The 12,406-nt window shown below is 37.0% G+C and overlaps 1 protein-coding gene across 2 annotated transcripts in view; it reads right to left on the bottom strand.

Annotated features, from left to right (window-relative positions):
* Window positions 1-12,406, bottom strand: part of LOC126371692 (calmodulin-binding transcription activator 2) — a 273,169-nt gene that overhangs the window by 95,071 nt on the left and 165,692 nt on the right. For both annotated transcript variants that reach the window (XM_050016993.1, XM_050016994.1), the window contains exon 4: window positions 1,635-1,702. The gene's annotated coding sequence lies outside the window, so the exon portion shown is untranslated. The remainder of the gene's footprint in view (window positions 1-1,634; window positions 1,703-12,406) is intronic.

Raw genomic sequence — 12,406 nt, 5'->3', positions numbered from 1 at the left:
ACACGAGATCATCACTAATTTCAGAGCCACGCTCTTATCGGTGTAGCATTCTCCATTCTTGTCTATCAAAGGCCTATATTTTCACTTCCTTATATGACTATTAGTTCCTTTCCTTCTAGCTTCCCTTCTGTGATGTTTTTAATAAATTCGTCGTGCCTTATTAAGTGTCCAATCATCTTGCCTCTTCGCACACGAGAAAAGAAAAAGAAAAATATAAGTTTAGACAAAGAATATTCGACCTTATCTATTCCGTGAGTTTACATAAGACATAGCACTTTTGTGTTCATCTGTACAATGAAACTGAACGACTAAGAAGCGTGCGTCTCTTGATAGTTTAATTCGTTTTGTTAACGATATTCCTTTTCTTGCATCGTCCGCTTGGCTACTAGATTCCTTTTGGACATTAGGTAAAGTTTTTAAGAAGTTAGACCGTGCTTAATTAGACCGGTACGATAAGTTCCAACAAGTAAGTACTTAGTTGTCGAGAGTTAATTAGGCATTTATACGAATGTAAATTCACTGACTGGAATTAAATTTCGTAACACGATTACCTTCGTTTTCTGTAGATTTTTTAGTTATACCTATTAGCTTTTATTTATGGTTACTTAAACAATAAGACCAATTCATATAAGACTTTTTTTTCATAGTAGGGAAGTTACAAGGAAAGAGAAGAAGGGGAAGGCCAAGAAGAGCTAATATGGAACAGATTTAAGAGAAGGCGAACGTCGTATCTTACAAGGAAGTGAAAGAATTGGCCTTTGATATACATGAACGGAGGATGCTACACTGACAAGAGCGTGGCTCTAAAATTAGTGATGTGAAACAATTACACGTATACACACGTACGTTGCGTATTTCTAGAATTTTCTAGGAGTGCCAACATGCTGAAAGTAGATTAAAAAGATCTCAGTACGTCTATTTGCCATAGGAGTAGACATAACTCGACTTTGGAAGGCTCCTTTTAGCTTTCTCTACTCTCATAAAAACCATAAGATTTTGTTTTTTTTAAGTCTCCGCAACAAATAATGGCCCCGATTCCTGCAGACACCTCACAATTTTATTTTAAGTTATACCTGTAATTTTCTTAGCCGTCGAAAAGGAAAGGGACGGATGAGTCACAACTGTTAATTTTAAAATGAATCAACAACCCGGGCGAATAAAATAGCCATCTCGCTCATATGCAATCCGTTAGACGTGTGCTGTCAACTTAATTCTGTCAGGTTATTGGCCAATATTCAATTCCGGAAGGGATTTTTAAACTTCTGCCTAAAATTGACGTGTGTTCCATAAATTTTATGCCTGTCGATTACCCGTCCCTTTCCTTTTCGACGGATAAGAAATTGACAGGTATAACTGAAAATAAAATTAGATGATGGGTACTGGAATCGGCACCAATATCTAGCGATAAGCCCTACTACACTATACGATCCATCGGCTTCGGTACATTCGGGTGTAGATAGGTATAAAATATATATCGATATATTGGTCCCTACCCTATGTGCTATTACACTTCCCAACGCATCGGGCCCGATGGGTAGGGAAGTCTTATAAGGCTTATCGCCAGAAATTAATGCCCAATGTCAGAAGTCACTAGCTATGTAACTCTTTAGATTTTATCTATAAGGTCCACTTACCGGATTTTGACCTCCTTGGATTGCCATTCGCTGTGCTTGTCGAAACTAATGAGTATGGCAGCGATTTCCTGGAACAAACCAAACCAAAGTTTATTGACATACACTTGTTTGTTACACGCAGGATAGTATTAATAACGATAGCTTGAATACTGACGTATTCTGGGTTCCTATTGAGCTGACAGAGGGCAGCAGTAACTGTCAGTACTATTCAGAGGCGGAGGAGTCCTAGTATGGCTTTGTAATAGACTACTCTGGGCGCCATCCCACTCGCGTCAGACAGAGTACTGCGGGGCGGAAGGCAATAGGGAAACCACTGTCCTATTTTCCCTAAAAAAGTAGCATGGAAAATGCTGCACCGACAAGAGCGTGGCTCTTAAATTGATGATGATGATGATTGAGCTAGAAAAACCATGGCTCATGTACCGAGTCTTACTAACTTATGTAAAGAGTAGCCCTTCAAAGCACGGAACATCTTACTTTTGGATAATTAGCTGATCAGCCCGCAATTTCCTAATCAAACTAGGGATTGCAAAATGATTTTTGACACCGGGATCCTAACCTGGGACCTCCGGATCGTGAGCCTAGCGCTCACCACTGGACCACAAAGGCGCAATGTTCATTACATGGGTCATTAAACTCACAACACACGAGCGAATAATAAAACCGTCCTTTTCGTGATTTTCAGTATGTGCACCTATAGACACAAAATAAGATGAAAATCCGATCTTAAGCAGTCTTTATCTTTCCATAATCTTTCGCTTAAACTTTGTTAAGTAATACAAGCCCAAGCCTCAAATAATAATCGCTTTCTTGAATACTTAAATCTTTTTTAAGTTAATCTTGCTAAATACCGTTTGTAAGAGGATAAACCTCTTAAGTAGTCTGTGACGCCTGCATTTAATGGAATATTTATTTCAAGTTACAAACTGTTTTAATCATTTTAATACATTTTGTCGAAATCGATAATTTTGCTTTTTTCCCTAACATGCGTCCCACGTGAATTTTTGACACAACTAAATTTAATAACTTATTTGGGTTCATTATTAGCACCAATTGAAAAAATGGCCGTGAATGAATGGTATGATACGGTGTAGTGGGCATGGACCTTAAATGCGAACTGTTTTGTTCCCATTTTAGTTCATTACGAGAACTTCTCCCCTATGTGCCTTCTGAATGCAAATCAAATAATACATCATTAACTTCATACGAAGAGATGTCGAAAAAAGAACTTTATCTTATTTTACTTGATTGTTATTCAAAACGCGACGCGAGGCTCCGAATGATTTATTTAGTTGAATAACATATTCAACAGAATTTCATTTCGGAACTCCAATATAATACTATTTTATTAGTAAAGAGTTATTTTCGTCGAGAATATCTGTTATTTTCCTGAGATTTTATTATTAATTTCCTTAGCTTAAAGTAAAAAGGTTGCTTTTTTAAAAAAAAATGTAATTAGCAGTGGTTACTAGCCTAAATACCTCCACCAACCCGCTATGGAGCAGCGTGGCGGAGTATGCTCCATACCCCTTCCGATTTTTTTATATTTATTATTTATGCATAAACACCAGCTCGTGCCCAGCTGTGGGAAGTACAAAAGCTGTTTATGTTATGTTATTTAGGTTGTTGTTTGTTTTTCGGAGGTATGTGACCTAACCTGTATTGGGATGTTTTTCCCTTCGCGGAAGGTCAGACAGGCAGTCGCTTCTGTAAAAAACCGGACCTGTCAAATCATCAGGTTAGGTAAGCGGACCCCGTGAAAAACGGAATAATGCTAGGAAGATGATGCAAACCTATACAAAACACATATTATACAGGGTGTTAGTGGCATCCTTACGAAAACTCTAATTCTAAATTCTAAGTTCTAAGTTGATATCAAGTGGAATTTTCCGTCGCAAAATTTTGGAACTGAACTGTACTGATTTAAACATGTTAATTGACAGAAAGCCTATGCAGAGCAGTGAGACGTAAAAATAAGCTATTTGGGTTACGTAATTTAATAGACTTATTTGGTATACCTTGTATAAATCCAGACGAAAGAGACAAATTAAATACGACCCAGACATACTTCAGGATGATTTACTAAGTAAATTAAATTCATAAAAGACCAGACAGTATTTTGAATTTGTCAGAAAATAAATTTAAAGCTCATGTGAAGAATACTTTATGCAAAAAAGCTTATTATTAAATGTGTTTCTCAAGTTATTAAATTACTTGTAATGTATATCTACATCGATTTAAAAGATGTGTTGCTGTTACAGTTTCTTGACATTTCTTCTCCTCAGCCATATCGCCTTGCGAAATGACGTAGATTCAAAAATGTTAAATTGACGTTCAACAAGTTTATCTGATAATTACGTTGAATAAATGATTCTGGGCCCGCGTGATGGTTTAAGGCCCGATCTCCCTATCCACCCATAGGGAAGACCCGTGCCCCAGCAGTGGGGACGTTAATGGGCTGGTGATGATGATGATGAAATGATTCTGATTTAAAGGAAGGCCAAGACAAGAGTACTCAAAATTGGCAAGCATGTATGAAGATTTTGATGAGTACGGAAGTAACGTAAATGGTCAGGCAGCATCATTGGAAGCGGAATTCCGTGGCCAATGCAAACCCCAATGAAGAATAAGCGTGATCGTGTGTGTAGGCTTACAAATTATGTTACAGTTTACAGCATCAGTTTTCAAAACCAGGTCAAGGAACTTTTACCTAAAAATATTAAAGCGAACTTGCCGGATAACCCGATAGCCCAAGACAAGCCCGAGCCCCGTTTTCTCCTCACGTGCAAAGCCCATTTCGTAAAAATTCGCAAACAAGATCACATGGCGTTGTTAAATTTATAAACACATTGGGACTGTCCAAGATTTATCGCTGGATATAATCCGGACGGCATACGCAAGTAGGCTGAATTACTTACGACTTGTGTCAAGATGTCGGCCATTTTCGACGCTTAAGAATTTCAATCTGAAAATATTTAGGCCATCCTTTATACTTTTGGATAAGTTACTCGACAATATTCTAGAAATGTTTATTACCGAACTTTATACAACACTATTTTATAACAATATAATTGATTTAGCCTAATTCAAAGCAAACAATAAAACCCTGCTCCAGAGCCAAAAAAACCCTTTGCAACTGTATTTGGAAAACAAATCGGCAATTTTGCTTTGTTTACTTTCACCAAATGTTTCGGCAAATAAAATAATAATACCGAATAAATAAACTTTTTGCGTGATACATCATACTTGTATACCCTTTGTTACTCTAGGGTTGGAAACTACTGATATATCCGCGATAAATATCCGAATCGTTGTAAAGAAGTAATAAAAATAAATTATGTGGAATATCTGATTTTAGTAAAAAAAATGTGTAACGTAATCAGTAAGCCCATATTATAAAACAAAGTCTATTTGCAAGACTTTTTTAGGAGAGTTATTTTTTTTAGATAAACTGTAACGATTATCTACACAGAGAATCCGTTTTGTAATTAAATATTATAATACTTTATTGAAAGCAGAGTACAAAAACAATCAAAAATGAATTTTATTTAGAAACTTTAGAGCTTAGAAGGAAATGAACGTTCCCGAGTGTCGCAAATACGGTGACAAAACGAAACGAAATATGTGAAATTAAACCAATACGAAAACAACAGATTGCTAAATGCACTTTTGAATACAAAATCCGAAATCAGCTTCTACATCCCATCCCTAAGCCCTTGCCCAGACTTTTGCATAAACACCAGAAGGGACAAAATAACATCGGCGTGTAAATAACGCGGCGTGTATAAATAATGTCTAGTGCGTTACATTTTATACACGAATATTTTTATGCCGTGTATTTTACTGGGCCCGAATATAATTGGCCCCGCCTTTATGCTTTATGCCGAGAATAATGTTTTATGTTCTACGCTCGCTCATTCTGTGTGTATTTACGCAAAACGTGTTCTAAGTATGCGGTGTGGGTATGGTTAAAAGGTTATGTTGTTTTTTTTTTGTTTCGCTGTGCCTTAAAATAATTTTAATTAATGTTAGTCTTCTAAATTGTCAGCTTAAGAAATAGAAAATAGAAAAATATTTATTTCAAAAAAAGAGATTTAACAACAACGAAGAGAGAAGTAACAACGTTTACAAATTAACCGTTTTAATAAAGTTTCTGAGAATGTACAATGTGCAATAGAGCTTTAAATTTTTAAATAAAAGTAATGAAATTAAATTGACAATTAATCAATGAAATCAATTTTATAAAAAATGTATATTGTTACAAAAAATATTATAAAATCTTGGCTGAATTAATTTACATTGGTCCTGATTCCTGCAGACAATTCCTAATATTATTTTAAATTACTCCTGCCATTTTATTATCCACCGAAAACGAAAAGGACGCCTGATTGACAGTTGTTAATTTTAAAATAAGTAAATGAGCGAATGAATGATTAACCTCTCATCTGCCGAGATACCAGACACAATAGATTTTACATTATGTCTGGTCGAGATCCGCGTTCCGGCAGATGAGAGGTTAACCCAGGCGCAACAAATTGGCATCTCGCTGTATGTATCCCGTTTGACGTGTGCTGTCAACTTAATTCGGTCGGCTTATTGGCCAATGTAAAATGTTGAGAAAGTTTTTTAAATTACATAAAATCGACGCTTGTCGAATACCCGTCCCTTTCCTTTTCTGCCGTTAGGAAAATGACAGGTGTAACTTAAAATAAAAGGTGTGTATTGGAATTAGCATAATTTGATGATCAGATGGCCTGAGAGGAAGAAGAAAATAATAAAATTATAAAAGGTCTAATTTGGCCATTTTGCTAAACCGTTAAAATCGTAAAATTCCCCAAAAGCTAAAAGCTATTGAAAATTTGAAATAAGTAAATAACGTTAAAGACGAAAATCATTAATTGCGACCTACCACAAAATACTCGTAGCCTGTCTGTAAAAAGGGGTAGAGACGAATTTATGTAGAAAATTTTAATAAACGAAAATTAGGAGGGAGTTGGAATTTGTGCCGAGAGGGTTTCACTTTTGCTCGACGATAAATGGTAACGGTGCGGTTATATTGCACAGGAATGGCGACTGACGATTTATATCTTCCCAAGGATAAAAATAATATCGATAGAGAAAGAGGCATCTGTCTCTGTCTAGAGATAAGTATTAACGAGACCGCTTGCAGCCAATTCTGATGCTTACGTTTATATTCTTTAACAAGACATGACATAACATCACGATCCACGCCTGTATCCACGAAAGAGTAAGCAGATATGTGAACTAAACACACCCACTCCTCGCCAGCTTACGTACAACGTATAAATACTCCATTAATTAATTATTTTCTATTATTTTTCTTAGCGTAAGCGCTATGTAATTTGAGTATTATTTACAACTTAATACGTCATTCCAGATGTAGAGATACGTTTTATACACATAATGATATTGGTCTATAAATCTCCTTAAAATAAAATAAATATTATTATTTAGTTGAATTCATTTATAATTTAGTCAAATATCAGGAATAAGAGTCTTAAATCGGGAATAGAAGTCTTTAGTCAGGAGTAGTCTTAAATGTCTTCAGTAGTTGTTATTAATACCATAGACAACAACTGTTTTTTAAAGTAGCCTATTCCTTAGCAGCGGAACACCTCTTTTTTTTCTGGTCCAGGAGAAAGACTCTCTTCCCACGCACCCTCAAGCTTATATTTATCTCTTAGCCACACGCAAATAACATAAAATTAAAGTACTTAATCACAACAAGTTACAATTATCCTTTCTACCCCATCCGCATACCGTTTGAAAGCAATTTAACTCTACAAATCGTCACTAAAGTCATGAAGTTACTAAATTTACTCAGAATCATCAACTGTCCCTCATTATTTTGACCCTTACAATAGATAGGGGTCTTTTGGACCTTCATAATTTTCAAAGGGACCCGAAATGACACAAAAACGATCATTCGCCCCTGTACACTGGAATTTACTGATTACAACAAACGTATTTCTGTCGACCTGAAATTTGTAATTTGTGACTGACTGACATAACTCACAACCGTAATCCTAAACAGGGTGGTAGGGCTAGTACACACTAGAACACAGTTTGGACACTACTTTACTGCAATCGACTCTACCTGCAATTTTACACGCGCGTGAATTTTGCAACGGAAAATTCCACTTGATATTAACTCAGAAACATGAGCGGAATCATCCCCCTCAGTATTCGGTACGGTATCACATCCTCTAACTCTTTTTAAGCAATTCTTCATTTTACAAATTATTTTATTTCCACTTTTTTAACGAAGGTTGGTGGTAGGGCTGGTAGAGGAAGACCTAGAAGAACATACATTGATCAAATTAGAGATGTCCTTAGAAAAGGTTCAGTACGATCTACTCTGAACCGGTGTGCGTGCATAAAACGATTGATGAATGTGGAGGAAGCAAGAGAAGTATGTCAGGATCGAAGCAAATGGAATTCCATAATCTCTGCTTACCCCGATGGGAAATGGGTGTGTATGTATTTCTACTTTTTGGAGCGGTTTTATAAATACTCTAAGATTGGATTGTCATTTAGCCTATTCAGTTCAATTCCCGCTATCGCCGCCGCTAACACTAGCACAGTCCGGAATGTCTTGCGGAGAACTCCCAAAGAGTTCATTCCAACTTTTATTACCAAGCTTTAGGCGAACGCTAATGACGTCATAAAGGCACAGTGACGTCACGCCTGTCATAATTACCGCTTATTTGTTTTAGCAATATTGAGATTTCTGTTTGTACGAGTATTCAGTGTGTATTCGTAAATGTAGACTTATCAGAAACACAGTACTTAACAAAACTGGATTGTACTGATAACCACCTATTCAACTAAGAAGATTAGGGTCTTTTTTCTTCTATCGTGTGGATTGTGATGTGGATTACTAAGCATATATAAAACTAATTCACATTATGTATACAATAATGTTGCTACCTATATTGCTTCTCTTTATTTTGATCAGAATAATAATGGATGGAAATAAAATCGAGGTATTGCTGAAGATTTTTTTTCTATTTTCAAAACATTACTTGGTTTTCGATATGGAACGTTCCGGTCAAGTAGTTAATGCCATCTGCGTCAAATCTACAATAAGTAACGTCAAAAAAAATATGGGACGACTTATAGATATATTATGAATGTTATAAGAATAAGTTTATAAAATGCGTTTTGGAGTACGTTCTTGACCTACTAACCAAACTATCCGTCAAGCCGAAGGTCTATGACTCGGCTTAACGACTCCTATCGATGATTAAAATAACCGTGAAGCCAAAAACGAGTCAACCATAGGTACTTAAACGATGTGATTTAAGAGATAATTATTAATATGTATATTATATTATGTTATGTTAATTATGTTCGTGGTCCAGTGGTTGATCGTTGGGTTCACGATCCGGAGACCCCGGGTTCGAATCCAAAATCACTTTGTGATCCCTTGTTTGGTTAGGACATTACAGGCTGATCACCTGATTATCCTAAAGTAAGATGACCCATGCTTCGGAATGCACGTTAACCCGTTGGTCCCGGTTACCACATAACATAACATAACAAATACTACCTTACTGATGTAAGTACCTATGTAATCGTTACATGAGCCATGTCAGGGGCCTTTGGCGGCTCAGTATTATATTAACCCTGACACCAGGGTCGATGAGGTTGGTATTCCACCTCACAACCCACACGATAAGAAGAAGATTATGAATACAAGGTGTTAGTGACATCGTAACCATTACTCCTCCTAACCTTTACGGCCAATGTCAAATGCAACCATATCTCTTTTAGCATTGTCCTTAAAACGTAGAAGTGGTCTCCCAACTCCTCTCATAAATTTTAGATATACAGGTGTTGGTGACTTCGTAACGAAAACTTTGAGAGATGATTCAGGCCATGATTCTGAGTTGATATCAAGTGGAATTTTTCGTCCCTCAGTATTCGTTAAGATGTCATCATCACCAGCCCATTAACGTCCCCACTGCTGGGGCACGGGCCTTCCCTACGGGTGGATAGGGAGATCGGGCCTTAAACCACCACGCAGGCCCAGTGCGGATTGGTGGTTATTAACGACTGCTAATGCAGCCGGGACCAACGGCTTAACGTGCCTTCCGAAGCACGGAGGAGCTACCGAGCTCCTCCCAATCATTGCAACGCTCTTTTACTTTACTACCCTGTATTTAGATATAATATATAATTATGTGGGATAGGGCATGAAGGAAACGATTATGCTTTCTTTATCTTTGTTTATTTTTAACCTTTTATAGTCTTCTACGTTTTCCTCTTTAAAAACAACCGTCCGCCATTTCCCTGTCATTCCGCAATTCTCTCTTCTCTCACACTCACTCGTCGCTCTCTCTTTCACACACCTTTGCGTTACGTTTCATTCAGCCTACCATTCCTACATAATAATATATATTAGCTAAAAACATGCAAAGATAATTAGCTTGTGTGAATATTTTATTGCAACACTTTTAGATACATTTTACGACATCGCAATAATATTAGCTTTTATGCGATCGTTATTATGGACTATTCATTTTACGATCTTGTTTTATCTATTGATCTTAAATATAGCTGTAAAGGTGCGCGTCCACTTGGTCGCAATCGGAGCGGGCGGAACGTTGCCATGACAACCACTGACACGGTTTTAGCGATCTTAAAAACGCAGTTCTGTGCAGGAGTCTTAGCGGCTTAAAGTAAGACCCAGAAGTGGTGCGGGTCGGAGAGTTGCAGTTCTATAAGTAGTAAGTATTATTCTTTTTTCTCCTTCTATCGTGTGGGTTGCGAGGTGGATTACCAACCTCATCAAACCTGGTGTCAGGTTTACCATTGAGCCGCCAAAGGCCCCTGACATGACTCATGTAACGACTACGTACTTACATCAGTAATCAACCTTACAAACAACACGATAGAAGAAGATAGCACTTTTAGGTGACTTACATCAAACTGGCCTTTTCAAACACCCTATATAATGTTTAAATTTGTAAAAAAAACTTCTAACAAAATCGGTTTATACCTGTAACCATAACTTTACCTATAACTTACAAAACCAAGTAACTAAAAGATATCACTCTAATTACTAACAAGTTAACGCCATCAAGTTAATAGGGTTAAAACTGGAGATTAGATAAGTTACCTAACAGTCAAGTCACAGTTAAGTTAGCTCGGTTACCTGCAGGGTGAGATAATGAGCCACTTAATCTCAGGCAAACTTGATGTTGGGTTAAGTGCAAAGTAAGTATAGTTAGTGCAATAGCTTGCTTAAGTAGTCGCATTGCTATATCTATATATGTTTGCGGTTCTACGTATGTATCGTCACTTTATAGACAAAACCACTGTATTACTATTGCTTATCATATGAAATAACGGCCTCTGTGATCCAGTGGTTGAGTGTTGGGCTCACGATCCGCAGGTCCCGGGTTCGAATCCCGGTAGGGACATATCACAGAAATCACTTTGTGATCCCTAGTTTGTTCAGGACATTATACGTACAAGCTGATCACCTGATTTTCCGAAAGTAATATGATCCGTGCTTCGGATCGCACGATAAGCCGTTGGTCCCGGTTACTACTTACTGATGTAACTAAGTAGTCGTTACATGAGCCATGTCAGGGGCCTTTGGCGGCTCAATAGTAACCCTGACACCAGGGTTGATGGGGTTGGTACTTACAATCCACACGATAGAATAATATAGTCCAAGTTGAGTTGTTGAGTTGTTGAGTTGAGTAGTTGATTTGTTGTTGTTGTTGTCCTGGTTACTTTCCGCTCTGCTAACACACGAGGTTCGCGAGTATTTTACATATGTGCTAACAACACGTGTGTGCATATTATCTTATTGTTTAAAAGCTAAACTTAGCTGCGTTGGAAGTGTGAAACTTTTTTACCGTTTAGGAAATAAAAACAAGTGGTCTACCCCATAGAGACAGTCAAACAAATGTCCTGTTTCCGTAGGTGAGGCAAAAACTGTGGGTTTCAAGATAGTAGGATTAAGGTAATGTCTTCGCCTTAATACGGTCTTATTCGTGTCTTACAAAGAATTAGTGCGGATTTTTGCTTGTAAACTGTCGAGGGCAGTTTTATTGGTGACCTTTAAGAATAGGTACTTAAGTTGGTATTACGCAAAGATAGAGTTCGGTTGTTTGTCTTCTCGGATGTTGTTAAAACTGACAGATAGATGCCTTCGAACGTAAGTCTACTTTTATCACAGTATCTGTACATTTTTTCGAAGTGAAAAATAATTGTGGAATAGGTTAATAATTCGTCCCAAAATACAGCACTAAAAATAGTTTACAAAAAAAAATCATGACAAAGGGACGTTGTGTTTGCTCGACTTGGCAGGGCCACTTCTGTGCCCCCAAAAGTGTTGCAAATATTGTACTTTTATTGTTCTCTGTGGTTATTGTTGATTGAAATGGTCATATTTCATGAAATAGAATATAACACGTTGGCCAAATAATGATTTAGTTTGGCCAAATCAATGAACACACAACGTTTAACGATATGAGCAACTAAATGTATGATTACTTCATGATAAGGCCAAACGTTGGCAATCATATCGTAAAATTAGTAACATTATCCACCGGTAGTGGCGCTGATCTCGATTATATGTAAAACTTGATTGATATTATAATCGATGTAATTTTACAATATTCCATATCGAATAGGTACATAATTTGGAATCTAAGAAATGCATCGACTATTTGCATTTTCATTACACCACATAGTATGGACACCGCCTACATTAACGATATGGCCAAACTTTG

Source organism: Pectinophora gossypiella, chromosome 13, assembly GCF_024362695.1.
Source record: "Pectinophora gossypiella chromosome 13, ilPecGoss1.1, whole genome shotgun sequence".
In the NCBI taxonomy this organism is placed as follows: domain Eukaryota; kingdom Metazoa; phylum Arthropoda; class Insecta; order Lepidoptera; family Gelechiidae; genus Pectinophora; species Pectinophora gossypiella.
Note: the sequence above shows the minus strand (reverse complement) of the source record. Positions and strands in the feature narration are given on the sequence as shown.